The sequence below is a fragment of the Monodelphis domestica genome, chromosome 4, assembly GCF_027887165.1.
Source record: "Monodelphis domestica isolate mMonDom1 chromosome 4, mMonDom1.pri, whole genome shotgun sequence".
In the NCBI taxonomy this organism is placed as follows: domain Eukaryota; kingdom Metazoa; phylum Chordata; class Mammalia; order Didelphimorphia; family Didelphidae; genus Monodelphis; species Monodelphis domestica.
The window spans coordinates 147,240,487-147,257,195 of NC_077230.1; the positions used below are offsets into that span (position 1 = coordinate 147,240,487).

Here is a 16,709-nt window from a genome sequence, read left to right on the forward strand (position 1 = left end):
TTGGGAGCAGGAGTAGGAGTGTGGCCAGAGATGTGTAAACGCCAAGACTGTAAGGATAATTTTAGTGTTTTGACTTAAATCTAAAATAAGTGGTCACCATGGGAAATTCCTAAATATGAAAATACCCAAGTAAGCTGGGTTTTATGGAGATTTTAATTAATATAAATGAAGGAATTAAGGGAAGGAGAGAGAGAGAGAGAGAGACAGAGACAGAGACAGACAGAGAGATAGACAGAGACAGAGACATAGGGAGACAGAGACAGAGACAGAGAGACAGAGAGAGAGACAGAGAGACAGAGACAGAGACAGAGACAGAGAGATAATTAATTTAAACTGCTCTGGCTCAGGCTGAGGAATAGAAACAGAAGCAGGAGCAGGCAGTATCAGCAACAGCAATGCAAGAGATAGTAGCATGGAATGCTGACTCAGTCAGATGGGCTAGAGAAGCGGCTTATCTTTTCTCTGCCAAGACTCTCAAACTAAAACCAGTCTGCTGGTAGGGAGAGCAATCAGGCAAAAGATAGGGAGGCAGAAGTAAAGCAGCAGCTTTGAAGAGAGTTTGGTGTTCTCTCAGAGTTTGGGGGGGGGGGAGAGCCTTGGCAGGAGAAATGTGACAAAATAATTTTATCTTAGGTTATCTTAAAAACTTGAGAAGTTCTTTTCTGACTAGTGGTTGCCAAAATTATAAAATTTAAAACAAAATCTCAATAATAAAAATATATTTTAAGAGATTTATTAATGATCATTAGAAATAAAGGAATAAAAGGGAAACAAAATAAAGACCATGTGCCCATGGCTGATCAGCCATTTCAAAATACCTGCCTTACCACCACCAAGCTCTCTATCATCATGCCAAAGATGCTGGGACCCTCTGCATTACCTGCCTAATATCCCCTGTCTACAGGAAATACATAATGACAGGAAGTCAGTGGTCTCCTGGGAAATGTAGTTCTGTTTTAGGATAATATTTTAAAGAAATATTCAAGGTAATATTTACAAGAAAATAATTTAAAACAAGAAGACACACATAGAGTAAAGGTAAAGGACTGGAATGAAATCAACTATGCTTGAGGTAAAGTATTAAAAAAGAGAGGTGGCAATTATAATAAACACAGAAGTGAAAATTGACCTAATTAAAAGAAATAATAATGGAAATTACATATTTTAAAATGAACTAGAGACAAAGAAGTAATATAATATTAAATATATTTGCACCAAATGACATAGAATCCAAATTCCTAAAGAGAAACTATATAATATATGAGAAAAAATAGACCATAAAACTATATAATTAGAGTAAATTAACTTAACCCTCTCAGAATTAGATAATTCAAAGCAAAAAATAAAAAAAAAGAAATTAAGAAGACAAATAGAATTTTAGAGTAGTTTGACTTAATAGATGTATGGAGAAAACTGAATTTGGATAGAAAGGAATATGCCTTTTCTCAGCAATATATGGCATCTTCACAAAATTTGATTATAAAATAGGACATAAAAGCCTTACAACTAAAATCAGAAAAACAGAAATTTAAATACATTGTTTTCAGCCTATAAAATTCCATTGAGCAAAGAAATAGCAAAAAAAAAAAAGACTAAAATGAGGGGAATCTGGGTAGCTCAATGGATTGAGAGCCAGGCCTAGAGATGGGAGGTCCTAGGTTCAAATCTGGCCTCAAACACTTCCCAGCTGTGTGACCCTGGGCAAGTCACTTGACCCCCATTGCTCAGCCTTTCCACTCTTCTGCCTTGGAACCAATACATAGTATTGATTCCAAGACAGAAGGTAAGGGTTTAAAAAAGAAAGACTGAAATGAATTTTAAATTAAATAATCTTACCTTAAAGAATGAATGGGTCAAAGAACAAATCATACTCAATAATTTTATTACAAGTAAGGGAGTACATAATGGACAATTTATACATCTAAATGTTTACATGGAAAAAATACAGAGAAAGAGCATATCAATGATTTGCATATGCAATTAAAAACAGGAAAAGAACAAATAAAAAACATCTAATTAAACATTAAATTAGAAATTCTGAAAATCAAAAAAGAGATTAATAAAGTTGAATATATAAAAACTATTGAACTAATAAATAAGACAAGGAATTGATTTTGGTGAAAAATAAAAGTAAAACAGATAAACCACTGATTGATTTTATTAAAAAAGAAGAAAACTAAATTACAAATATAAAAATGAAAAAGGTGAGGTTATAACCATTTATGAGGATATTAAAGCAATTAATATGAGTTACTTTGGTCAATGATATGCCAAAAAGCTTGATAATCTAAATGAAATACATGAATAATTAAGGATATATAAAATGTCCAGATTAGCAAAAAAAGGAAAAAAAAATGCTTACACAATCACATCTCAGAAAAAGAAATTGAAGAAGCCATCAATGAATTCACTAAGAAAAAAGTCCTTTGGCCAGATGGATTCAGAAATGAATTTTAGCAAACATTTAAAGAATAATTTATTCCAATATTATATAAACTATTCAGAAAATAGTTGAGGAAGGAAATTTACCAAATTATTTTATGAGAAAAATATGGTTTTCATACCTAAACCAAAAAGAACAAAGAGAAAGAAAACTATAGACCAATTGTCCTAATGAATATTGATGCAAATTTTAAAACAAAATACTAGCAAGAAGATTAAAGCAATATATCACAAGTATCATATATTATGACCAGGTATGTTTTCTACCAGATGTGTTCAATATCAGGAAAACTATCAACTTAATTGACCATATTAATTACAAAAATAATATAAACCACTGGATTATTTTAATAGATACAGAAAATGTTTTTAATGGAGTATAACACCTATTCCTATTTAAAACAGTGGAGAACACTGGAACTAATGAAACATTCTGAAAAATGATACGTAGCATTTATCTAAAACCATCAGCTAATATTATCTGTATATGGACAGAAGTCTTCCCAATAAAAATCAAGAGTGAAATAAGAATACCCATTATCACCACTGCTATACAATTTTATTCTAGAAATGCTACCTAGAGCAATAAGAGAAGAAAATTTTAAGGTGTTTGAATAGGTATTAAGGAGGTAAAGCTGTTACTCTTTTTAGATGATCTATATGTACATATATATATATATGTACATATATATGCCTTTTATTTCTCTGTCATAGATAGCATGATTCATTATCAATCCTATAAATTAATGAATGGCTTTTTTATTATAGTTTTTATGACTTTAAAAGTTATTTGTTTAGCTGTTATTATTATATAAATTACTTGTTCTGTTCATTTCATACTTCATCAGTTTATAATATTTACAGTTACTCATTTTTTATAATATTGTGTTTATCACATGAAGTTTTCTTCTCATGTCACTCTAAATTAGTTTGTGTAATTTTTTTATGTCTTTTCAAAAGGATTACTTCATTTCTTACAGGTTAATTCATATGTCACACTTTTTCCAGCAATTTGTTAATTGTTAGGAGTCCCCTTAGTTTCCTACTGCCACAAGGAGCTGCTACAAATATTTTTGTTTTGTATATGAAGGATCTTTTCTCTTTATATCTTTTTGGTATAGAGCTCACAGTGTATAACTGATTTTAAGGGCAAAAACTATTTAGTAGCTTTTTGTATATAATTCCAAATTCTTTCCATAATGTTTGTCTCTATTCATAGTTCCACCTGTACTGCATCAATGCACCTGCTTTCCCATAGCTCTTCCAATATTGATCATTTTTGTTTTTTCCTATTTTTTTTATTCTGATAAGTATTTGGTAAAATATCAGAATTGTTTTAATTTGCATTTCTCTAGTTTGGTGTGAAGCATTTTTTAATAGAGCCATTCATTTCCTAGATTTTTTATGCTCAAGAACTAACTTTTTTGTCATCATATTCAGTAATTTTTAATTGTGTTAGATTCTGTGATCCCATTTGGGGTGTTCCTGGAAAAGATACTGGATGGCTTGCCTTTTCCTTCTCCATCACATTTTATAAATGAGGAAACTGAAGCAAATTGCATTGTGCCTTGTTCAGAGTCTTACAACTAGTAAATATCTGTAGTCAGACTTTAACTCAGGAAGATGAATGTTACTGAATCCAAGCCTGGCTCTCTATCCATTGCACCACATACCTGTACTTGTTTATTTTTATGTTAAAACTATATAATATTCTGGTCCCCTGACAACCTCTTTCTCCTTCTTGTCATTATAGTAAGTCTTATGGGTAGCTATATAAAGGACAATAGTAGTAAATAAGTTTACAAATGGAAAACTCCAATTAATATACAAACTTTCTCAAAGATCAAAAGATCAGAATTATGTCATATGTTTGAAAAAACACATTTTCTGGTATTCTCTGCTGAATGAAAGGATGACATTGAGGTACTTCTAGCAGGGATATGTAGTCCTAAAATACTTTAATTCCACATAATTTCTAGGTCACTATATGTCCAGACCAGCAGAACATCAAAAACAGAACATCCATGCCAGCCCTGCTAGGTGATAATAACTGTGAGATCAGGACTTTGAAGTTTTACTGATAACTGAAATGATTTGGTAACATTAATGAATTAATCCCAAAGAGGTTCAGAAAAGTATTAGTCTCCTCCCTCAAAGAAAAACCCTATAAAATGAGACCTCAAACACCAACCTCCCAAGCATTCTTCCCTCTCTACTGGGTCTATACTTCCTAGTGCTCCTAAATCTAATCTATGGTTATGTGACTGAAATTTTCTGCCTCATCCCTTCCTATCCTATTTCCTAGGGGTGCTTGCCTTTAATACCCTATCCCCTATTCCAATAGAGTCTGGTGTCTGCCTCTGTACCTCTTTTGTTGATTATCTCTGCCTGCATGTGTTTTTACACACATCCTGTTTATAAAAAAGGATGATTGCCACACCTCTTCCTACTGCCAATCATGATCCTTCCTGGTAAGCACACAAAGAATTGGATATGTCTGCCTCCATTTCATAATTTCAAAAATTAATTATCAATACAATGTACTTAAAACACATTTATCAATTGGAAATGGGTTTTCATATAGAGTCAATCAATCAATATATCTTGTAAATTATATGTTTATCTGAGAAACTTAATATAAAAATATTTTTCACATTTAGTTGTTTCCATTTTAATCTTCATTTTATTATATATGTTTGTACAATAACTTTGAAATCTTATGCAATCAAAATTATTCATTTTATCTTCCATGGTCCTCTCTATCCCTTGGTTAGTTAGGACATTTTCTCTAATATTTAACCAATAGGTAATTTTTTCAATATTTCTCTAATTTGTTAATAATGGGACATCTCATGTTTAGGGAACAGTACCCATTTGCAGACTATCTTGATATTTAAGATGTAAATTCTTAGTCAAAATTTAATTTGTTCTATGCTATTGACTCCTTTTGTCTATGATTTTTGACAATCAATAAGTCTCTATATAAGTAGATAATTTCTTTGTGTTTTTCAAATAATAAACTGTGATATACATATTTGCTTCTGTGTATCTTATGCTAATTCTATTGACTGATCAGTCTTTCAGTTTTTTAACGAATACCAAGTTGAGGAGAGAATTACTGCTTTGTAGAATAGTTTGAAATCTGATCCTGCTAGGCCCTCTTTATTTCCATTTATTTCATTATTTCTCTCATTGCCTTTGAGAAAAGTAACAAATTTATTACTTCATTAATTACTATTTTTCCTCTAATTGCATTTAATCATTATTTTTTCTAGTTCTTTAAAGTATTTTTATAGGCTGATTGATATTACATTGAATTAGTAAATTATAGGTATATATATATATAGGTGTATCTATATATATAGGTATATATAGGTGTATCTATATATAGGTATATATAGGTATATATATATAGGTATATATATATATATATATATATGAGGTAATAGTATCATTTTGATTGTATTGGTTCATCCTGATAACAAACAATTAATATTTTTGTAATTATTTAAGTCTGACAATATTTATATAAATGTTTATTTATAACAAAGAATAATATGCCCAGAAAACTGAATATAATCTTAAAAGAAAAATGTCACTAGAAACACAGCTAAAATTAATTTTGTTTTGTCAGAAAATGAAAAAAAAAGGAAGAGAAAAAGGATGCATTAGAAGAAAATGTAGAGAAAATGTAGATGAACTTGTTAACATATGATCTAGTTACTAAAGTTGATTGGATTAGGATCAGTATTAAACTTCATCTTAAGTGACTTAGCTATATTATATGTCAAACCCATCTGCTACTGGCTAAGAAACAGAGTGAAGTACAAATAGAATAGAAGAATAACTCAACATGCAATTGTAAATGACCATAGTAATCAAAGATTTATAAACCCAAATATCCAAGTTTTTTTTAAGAATAACTATTAGGAAAAAAACTGCTGGAAAAACTAGAAAACAGCATGCCAATTTAGACACAAGCTGATACCTCAGAACAAATAACAAGATAAAGTCAAAATGGATGCACAGTTTAGAAACAGAGTGATAAATTAAATAAGTTAGAGGAGCACAAAACAATTTACCTATGAGGCCTTTGGATAAGGGAAGAATTCAGGTGAATACAAGACATAGAGAATATTATGACATGTGAAATAGATAACTTTGACTCCATTGAATTAAAAAAGTTACACACACATAAGCAATGCAACCAAGATTAAAAGGTAAACAACAAACTGGGAAAAAACCTTTATAGCAAGTCTTTTTTATCAAGGCCTCATTTCTCAAAAACATAGAGAACTAACTCACATTTTTAAGAAAACAAAGAATTCCCCAATTGAAATATGGTCAAAGGATATGAAGAGGCAATTATCAGATGAAGAAATTAAATCTATCTTTAGTCTTATGAAAAATGCTCCAAATCAATCTTAATTATAGAAATTTAAATTTAAAAAAAACTCATGGTTCTACCTCATACCCACTGGACTGGCTAACATTATATATAAAAGGAAAATGATAAATGTTAGAGTGGATGTGGAAAAATTGAGATACTAATACACTGTTGGTGTCAGTATGCACTAATATAATCATTCTGGAGAGTAATATGGAACCATTCCCAAAGGGTCATCACACTGTGCATATCTTTTGACCCAACAATATTACTACTTGGTCTATATCCCTAAGAGATTAAACATGGAGGAAAACAAAATACATGTATAAAAAGATTTATATCAGCTCTTTTTTCCAGTGGCAAAGAAATAAAAACTTAAGGTATGTCCATTGGTTGGGGAATGGCTGAATAAGTTGTAGTATATGTTTGTAATGGAAAACTATTGTGCCTTGAGAAATGACAAACAAAATGATCACAACTTAACCCGGAAAGATTTATATGAAATAATGCAAAGCAGAGGAGGCAGAGTCAAGATGGTGGCTTAGAGAAAGTAACATTTCAGACCTCCATAAACCTCTCCTCACCAAATCAAAAACACAATGCTTCGAGGGGACTGAAAATCAAATCTAACAACAGGACAGAGCTAGGAAACCCTCCTCCTGGACCCAACTTAAAAAGGATATCCCCCCAAAAGCATGAATTCTTGAACATATGAATTTAAGGGGAAGGAAGAAAGTCCCAGGACCCCTCTCCCACCTACAGTCCTGAGCCTCCAGCAGTGGCTGGAATTTCTGAGTGAGCAAGGGTGCTAGTGCAAAGGGAGTGCCTTGCTGGCACAGCTGTGCCAGGCTCAGAGCTTTGAACACAGATGAAATAGAGGTAGCTGGAGGAGAAGCTCAGAGTAGGCAGCCTAAGCTCAGCCAAAACACTCTACCTTGCCACCCCCCCATCAATGTTTTGGCCTCAGGGCACATCCAGCTTTGCAGATCAACTGCTCTGGCACTATCTCAACAATAGGACAGATAAGTATGCTTCAGAGGTCAGTGAAGCTCAAGCTCCAACACCCCCCCCCCCAAAAAAAAAAAACAACTGATCTGAGATCCTTGCTGACTAATCTCCAAGGGCAAAAGCTGCAACAAACTACAGGCAACAACCTTGACAATAGCCCCGTGTCTTTTCTGCTGCTGCTGTCAGTACCCAATCAATCAGCAGAACCCAGAGAAGAAGCCCTTTCAAGATTGAACAGCCCAAACTGACAGATCCAGCACATAATGAGAGGAGCAAGACAACAGGCAACTGCATGGGGGAAAGAAAGGGAAAATAGGAGTAAACCACAGAAAAAGAAAAAAGACATTATAATTGACAGCTTCTATCCAGGCAATGAACAAAGAGCCAATGGAACAGAGGAAGATCAAGGAACACCAAGCAAAAACACAGAAACTCCAGCAAATTGGACACAGACTTTGGAAGAACACAAAATACAATTAAAAAAATAATTAAGAGAGGATGAAGACAATTGGGAAAAGAATTTAAAAAGCAAAATAATTCATCTGGAAACAGACATTAGTATCTTGAAAGTCAAAATTAATCAGCTTGAAAATGAGGCAAAGGAGATGAAAGATGAGACAAATATAACCAAAAAGCCAGGGATGATATTCAGTTTTTAAAAACTAGAATTCACCAACTAGAAGCAAATGACTTCACAAGTCAGCAGGAAAATATAAAACAAAATCAAAAGAATGGAAAAATTGAGGAAAATATGAAACACCTGATCCATAAAACAGAAGATCTAGAAAATAGGTCAAGGAGAGACAACTTAAGAATCATTGGACTACTTGAAGATCATAACAAAATAAAAAGACTGGACACCATTATACAGGAAATTATCCAAGAAAACTACCCAGACATTCTTGAGCAAGAGAAAAAAGTGGAGATTAACAGAATCCACAAATCACCATCTGTATTTAATCTGCAATTTTCAACACTGTAAAAGTTAAAATAATCTCTAGTAATAGAAATATTATATTTTGTGAGGTTTATTAAAGATTATTAGAAATCAAGGATACAAAATAATAAACACGTGCCTAGGACTGATTAGCCCATTCACATTTTACTTACTACATGTTGCAATCGCCAAGTAGAGGAAGAGAGAGCCACGCATGAATATAGAAGAGGAAGAGGAGCTCCTGGGAGGCAGAGAGCCCGTTAAATACTAAATTGTGATTTCACCCAGGTGAAGACTCAGGTGAGATTATAGGGAACTCTGGGAAGTACCAAGGACTTCTGGGGATTAAAGTCCAGGGTTCACATCTCCATTTAGAACACCTGGGAATGTTGCATTATAGCCAAATTCAAGAACTACTAGACCAAGGAAAAATTATTACAAGCTTCTAAGAAGAAGTCATTCAGATACCAAGGAACCACAGTTAGGATAACACAGCATCTGGCTGTATCTACACTGAAGGATTGAAAGGCATGGGATATGATATCCCAGAAAGCAAGGCAACTATGGTTACAAGCAAGAATCAACTACCCAGGGAAAAAAGACTATATTTGTTGCAGGGGAAAGTATAGTCATTTAACAAAATAGAAGCCTTCCAAGTATTCTTAAAGAAAAAATCAGCCTTGAACAGAAAATTTGATGTCTAATCACAGAACTCAAGAGAATCACATAAAGGTAATTATGAAAGGGAAAAAAAACCCAAAACTCCACCCCCCAAAAAACACTTTTTAAGGGACCCAATAAAATGATTTGTATAGTTACAAGAAAAGAGGATATTGATAAATCTTTTAAAAATTGTTATTATCACTTGGGTAGCTAGCAGAATTATACTTAGAGGGAACAGTGGCAAATTGTTTAGGATGAAATGCCAAGATATCTATATCTATATCTATATCTATATCTATATCTATATCTATATCTATATCTATATCTATATCTATATCTATATCTATGTATCTATCTTTATATATACATATATGCATATATATAACTAGAGGTGAAAAAAGAGGTTAATACTAATAGCAATGAGGAAAGAGACAAAATGGGGTAAATAAATATTTCATAAAGAAGTTCATGGTGGCAGTGGAGGAGAATACCAATACACTGGAAGTGTAAAGAGCTTGGAGATAAGAAATACTTAATTCTTATGTGTATTGAAATTGACTCAAAGATGGAAGAAAAATCAGTCCAATTGGGGCAGAGAATTGACTCTCATCCTATAAGAAAGTATAAGGGTAACAAAAGGACTTGTTGGGAAGAAAGCAATACAAGGGAGGGAGAGCATGGGGGGTAGATAAGAAAGACCCCAAAGAAAAATAAGAGGAGAATAAGAAGGAAGGGGCAGGGAAAAGGAGCAAAACAAGGGTGGGAAATAAGGGGCTTGATTAAAAAAAAACTAGTGTAGAAGGAAATAATGAAAGAAGAAAGGGCAGGACTAGGAGTGGAAATCAGAATTTTGGGAAATACACAGCTGATAATCAAGAAGCGGAATATGAATGGAATGAACTCACCCTTAAAATGGAAGCAAATAGCAGAGTGAATTAGAAACTAAAACCCTACCATATGTTGTCTATAAAAAAGACACACAAAGGGTAATGGTAAGCAGATGGAGTAAAATTGATTGGGCATCAACTGAGAAAAAGAAGGCAGGTGCCAAAATCATGCTATCTGACAAAGCCAAAGTAAAATAGATCTGGGTAAAATATATAGAGAAGGTAATTACATCATAATAAAAGGCAGTATAGACAATGAAGAAATATCAGTACTCAAATTGTATGCACCAAATGGCATAGCATCCAAATTTCTAAAGAAGAAAGTAGTAGAACTCAAGGTTGAAATAGAAAAACTATACTAGTAGAAGACCTGAACCTTCCTCTATCAGACCTAGTTAAATCAAACCAAAAAATAAATAAGAAAGAGGTAAGAGATGTGAATGGAATCTTAGAAAAATTAGAGTTAGTAGATATTTGGAGAAAAATAAATAGGGACAAAAAAGAATACACCTTCTTTTCAGCAGCACATGGTACATTCACAAAGATTGACCATATACTAGGGGATAAAAACATTGCAAACGAGTATAAAAGAGCAGAAATAATAAATGCAACCATCTCACATGACAATGTAATGAAAATAGTAATTAGTAAGAATATATGGAGAGAAAAATAAAAAATTAATTGGAAATTAAAAAAAAATATGATTCTCTAAAACCAGTTACTTAAAGAACAAATCATAGAATCAGTTAATAATAACATTGAAGAAAATGACAATAATGAAACATCCTTTCAAAATCTATGGGTTGCAGTCAATGCAGTACGTAGGAGGAGATTTATATCCTTGAGTTCATATATTAACAATTATAGAGGACTGAGGTAAATGAATTGGGCATGCAAATTTAAAAAAAAAACTATAAAGTGAACAAATTAAAAATATTCAGATGAAACCTAAATTAGAGATCCTAAGAATTAATGGAGAACTTAATAAAATCAAAAGTGAAAGAACTATTGAATTAATAAATAAGACTAGAAGCTGGTACTTTTGAAAAAAACAAATAAAATAGACAAAGTACTTGTCAATCTAATTAAAAGAAGGAAAGGAGAAAACCAAATCAGTAAGATCAAAGATGAAAAGGGAAACTTCACCTCTAATGAAGAGGAAATCTAGGTAATCATTAAAAACAATTTTGCCCAATTATATGGCAATAAATATGGCAATGTAGGTGATATGGATAAATATTTAGAAAAAATATAAATTGACAGAAGAAATATAAAAACAGAAGAAGAAATAGAATGCCTAAAAATTCCCATATCAGAAAAAGAAATTGAACAAGCCATCAAAGAACTCCCTATGAATAAATCCCCAGGACCAGATGGATTCACAAATGAATTCTATCAAATGTTCAAAGAACAACTAATCCCAATATTATACAAACTATTTCACAGAATAAGCAAAGAAGGAGTCCTACTAAATTCCTTTTATGACAAAAATGTGATACTGATTTCAAAGCCAGGCAGGTCAAAAACAGAGAAAGAAAACTATAGACCAATCTCCCTACTGAACATAAATGCAAAAATCTTAAATAGAATACTAGCAAAAAGACTCCTGCAAATGATCACTTGGGTTATTCATTATGATCAAATGGAATTTATACCAGGAATATTAGGATGGTTCTATATTAGGAAAACAAGCCACAAGATTGACCATATCAACAAGCAAACCAACAAAAATCACATGATTACCTCAATAGATGCAGAGAAAGTCTTTGACAAAAACAACACTCATTCCTATTGAAAACACCAGAATGTATAGGAATAGAATGGCCTTTTCTAAAAATTAATAAACAGCATATGTCTAAAACCATCAGCAAACATCATCTGCAATGGGGATAAACTAGATGCATTCCCAATAAGATCAGGAGTTAAACAAGGATGCCCATTATCACCTCTATTATTTAACATTGTACTAGAAACACTAGCAGTAGCAATTAGAGAAGAAAAAGAAATTGAAGGTATTAAAATAGGCAACAGGGAGACCAAGCTGTCACTCTTTGCAGATGATATGATGGTCTACTTAAAGAATCCAGAGAATCAACTAAAAAGCTAGTAGAAATAATCCACAACATTAGCAAAGTTTCAGGATACAAAATAAACCCACATAAGTCATCAGCATTTCTATATATTTCCAACATATCTCAGCAGCCAGAATTAGAAAGAGAAATTCCGTTTAAAATTACCCTAGACAATATAAAATACTTAAGAATCTATCTGCCAAGACAACACAGAAACTATATGAACACAACTACAAAACACTTTCCACACAATTAAAACTAGATATAAATAATTGGAAAACCAGTAATTGTTTATGGGTAGGACAACCTAACAAAATAAAAATGACAATCCTACCTAAAGTTATTTACTTGTTTAATACCATATCCATTAAACTGCCAAGAAACTTTGTTATTGAATTAGAAAAAAAAACACAGCATAGTTCATTTGGAAGAAGAAAAGATCAAGGATAGCTAGGGAAATAATGAAAAAAAATTGTGAACGAAGGGAGCCTATCAGTACCAGATCTCAAACTATTCTATAAAGCAGTGGTCATCAAAACTATATGGTACTGACTAAGAGACAGAAAGGAGGATCAGTGGAATAGACTTGGGGTTATAGACCTCAGCAAGATAGTCTATGATAAACCCAATAATCTCAGATTTGGGGACAAAAATCCACTATTTGATAAAAACTGCTGGGAAAATTGGAAGACTGTATGGGAAAGATTTGGTTTGGATATTCATCTCACACCCTAAACCAAGATAAACTCAGAATGACTTCACTATTAAGGAGGAAACTATAAGTAAATTAGGTAAACACAGAAAAATATATATGTCAGATCTTTGGGTAAAGAAAGTTTTAAGACCAAGCAAGAGCTAAAAAAATTAAAAATGTAAAATAAATAATTTTGATTACATTTAATTTAAAAGCTCTTGTATTAACAAAAGAAATGCAACCAAAATTAGAAGGGATAAAACAAATCCTCAAAAAATCTTCATAAAAAATCTGACAAAGGTCTAATTACTAAAATTCATAAAGAGCTCAATTATTTGTACAAAAAATCAAGCCATCCCCTATTGATAAATGGGCAAGGGGCATGAATAGGCAATCTTCAGATAAAGAAATCAAAATTTTTAATAAGGACATGAAAAAGTGTTTTAAATCTCTTAGAATCAGAGAAATGCAAATCAAAATAACTCTGAGGTATGACCTAAGACCAAGCAGGTTGGCTAACATGTTAGTAAAGGATAGAAATAAATGTTGAAGTGGATATGACAAAATTGGGACATCAATGAATTGCTGTTGGAGTTGTGAATTGATCCAACCATTCTAGAGGGCAATTTGGAACTATGCCCCAAGGGTGCTAAAAAACTACAGCCATAGGACTGCTGTGTTTATACCCCAAAGAAATCATAAGGAAAAGAACTTGTATAAGAATATTCATAGCTGCACCCTTTGTGGTGGCAAAAAATTGGAAAATGAGGGGATGCCCTACAATTGGGGAATGGCTGAACAAATTGTGGTATATGTTGGTGATGGAATACTGTTGTGCTCAAAGGAATAATGAACTGGAGGAATTCCATGTGAATTGGAATGACCTCCAGGAATTGATGCAGAATGAAAGGAGCAGAACCAGGAGAACATTGTACACAGAGACCTTTACACTGTGGAACAATCGAATGTAATGGACTTCTCCTGGCAGCAATATAATAATCCAGGACAATTCTAAGGGGCCTATGATAAAGAACACTATCCACATTCAGAGAAAAAGCTGTGGGAGTAGAAACACAGAAGAAAAAGAACTACTTGATCACATGAGTCTATGGGGATATGATTGGGAATGTAGACTCTAATTGATCAATCTAGGGAAAATATTATTAATAAGATGGAAATAGGTCTTGATCAATGACACATGTAAAACTCAGTGGAACTGCTCATTGGCTAAGTTGGAGGAATAGGAGGAAGGAAGGAAAGGAGCATGAATCATGTAACCATGGAAAAATATTCTAAATCGATTAATTAAATAAAATTTTTCAAATAAAAAATGAATGTGAGCCTAAATAAACAAATCCTAAAAATTATTAGGTCAAAGACCAACTTAGTGCCTGAAAGTTTGTCATGAGGGCACCCAGCTTAGTAGTATTTCAAAGTCAAAGATGGCTGAGCTTTAAAGATCTAAAATGACTTTTTCAAGGTCAGACAGCTAGTAAATGAGAGAACTAAGTTGTGAAATCTTCCACTGTGTTGATTCCAAATCCAATATAGCTACCTGACATTATTGCATGGATTTTCAGTTTGAACAAAATTTAGTATGCATCAATTTAATCCAAAAAAGCAGGAGTTGAAATCATGCTATCAAACAAAGCAAAGTCAAAAACTGACCTTATATTAAAAGATAAATAAGGAATAATACTTTATGTTTAAAGGAACTGCATGCAACAAACAAATATGAATACCGAACTACATGGTTCAAATTCCATGGCATTTAAATTTAGAGTTTAAATAAAAATCTTAAGTTCATGACAGGAAGGACTTGTTTAAACAATAGTTTTGTGAATTTTTTGGAGTTTTTCTTTTTAAAAGAAAAAAAAACCTTCACTGTATTTCATTAATTAAATGTGGCAATAAAAAAAAAAAGCCTCTTGACATCATGGAAGTATTCTATATTTAGAGTAAGAGGGCCTAGATTAAAATCTTTATACCACCATTTTGCTACCTTCATAAACTTGAGAAAAAATATAACTTTTTCTATTATAGTTTCCTTATCTATATGAGAGGCATTGGGGAATTGTCATAGATGATCTCCAATGTTTATGCCATATCGAAATAAATTGTCCAAAGTTCCCTATAATTCATTTTTTTCTCTAACTACTTATTTCCATATACTATATTTCCCAATCAAATTAAAAAGCTTTTTCCCATAAAATTCAAATTTCTCATATTTTAGGGCAATATTCTACAAAATCTTTTAAAATCTGAAAGTGAAATTATATATCTATATTTACATACATGCATATTATAATATTTATATATAACTACCATCTTTATCATTTGAAATACCTTACTCCTCTATTGTTGCCTGATGAATTCCTCTCCATCCTCGTAGTACAAGTATGCTTCAAGTCCATGCATAAACATATGAATTAAAAATTATAATAATGGTTAGCATTTATGTTATCTACAACGTTTCCCTTTGAAAATATTATTTCATTTGATACTAAAAAATAATCCTGTGAGATAGTTGTTATTATTGTTACCATTCTTATAACTGATGAAATCCAGGCAAACAGAAAAGTTACTTTCCAAAAATCACAGTTTGTGTCTGAGACCAAATATGAACTCAGATCTTTTTCTATGTGTGTGAGAGGCAAAGACAAAAAGAGAGCAATATAATTTTCTCTCTCTCTGAGTATGGAGTAGGATATTTGCCCCTTGAAACTTGACTCTGTCTGTGCAATGTAACAACAGTGCTCTCTTTATCATTCAGCTTTAAGGAAACTACTGTCAATAATTCTTTCACTTCTGTATAACTGTCTCTATAAATACCATTCTTTGCTCCTTTTCTTTTCCCATCTTTAAGCAATAGTCTAATAGTTTAGGGGAAGTGGAAAGTAACTGTCACAGAATGCTTGGGGACTAATGCTCTAAATTATGCTTGCCTATCACAGTTATATATTTGATCTTTTTTTCCTATTATCATAATCACCACCTCTGTTCTGTTCAATGAGGATACAAACTTAGACACACACACAGATACACACGCATATTCAACAATTCCCTCTAGAAGATATTTGATAAATAGGGCATACTGCAACAAATCATGAAGGCACTGATGTAAATCCTGTCTTTCATATCCATTAATTGTATGACTGTGGGCAGCTCACTTAAGCCTCTGAGCCTACATCCCTACCTTTATTACTGTATATTCTATAAATGTTCACTGAATTGAGTACTGTATATGTGTATTATGTTTGTGTATATAATGTGTGACTAAGGTAATAACATTAAAGTGGGACAATCATAGTACCATAGAATACACTATTCAAAAGTTCTATAATTAAAACAATATTCTATTATAAAGAAATATGATAAATAATCATTTGTAAGAAATATATATGTATATACATTAAATAAGGAATCTTTCTCACTTGACAAAAGTGTTGTGACTATAATCTCTCAGGAATTTGTATTTTCCCTAGGAGCAGTGGTTGAGTAGTTGAAAATTCAGGGTTTATAGAGACTTTATAATGCATAACTACCATGAATGTTGAGAATAAATTATATATATGCATATATATATGTGTATGTGTGTGTGCCTACTTATATTTATAAT

The 16,709-nt window shown here is 32.2% G+C and overlaps 1 long non-coding RNA gene across 2 annotated transcripts in view; it reads right to left on the reverse strand.

Annotated features, from left to right (window-relative positions):
• Positions 1–15,585, reverse strand: part of LOC130453693 (uncharacterized) — an 85,719-nt gene extending 70,134 nt beyond the window's left edge. For both annotated transcript variants that reach the window (XR_008911192.1, XR_008911190.1), the window contains exon 1: positions 15,437–15,585. This is a non-coding gene — a long non-coding RNA (uncharacterized LOC130453693). The remainder of the gene's footprint in view (positions 1–15,436) is intronic.
• Positions 15,586–16,709: the final 1,124 nt, after the last annotated feature.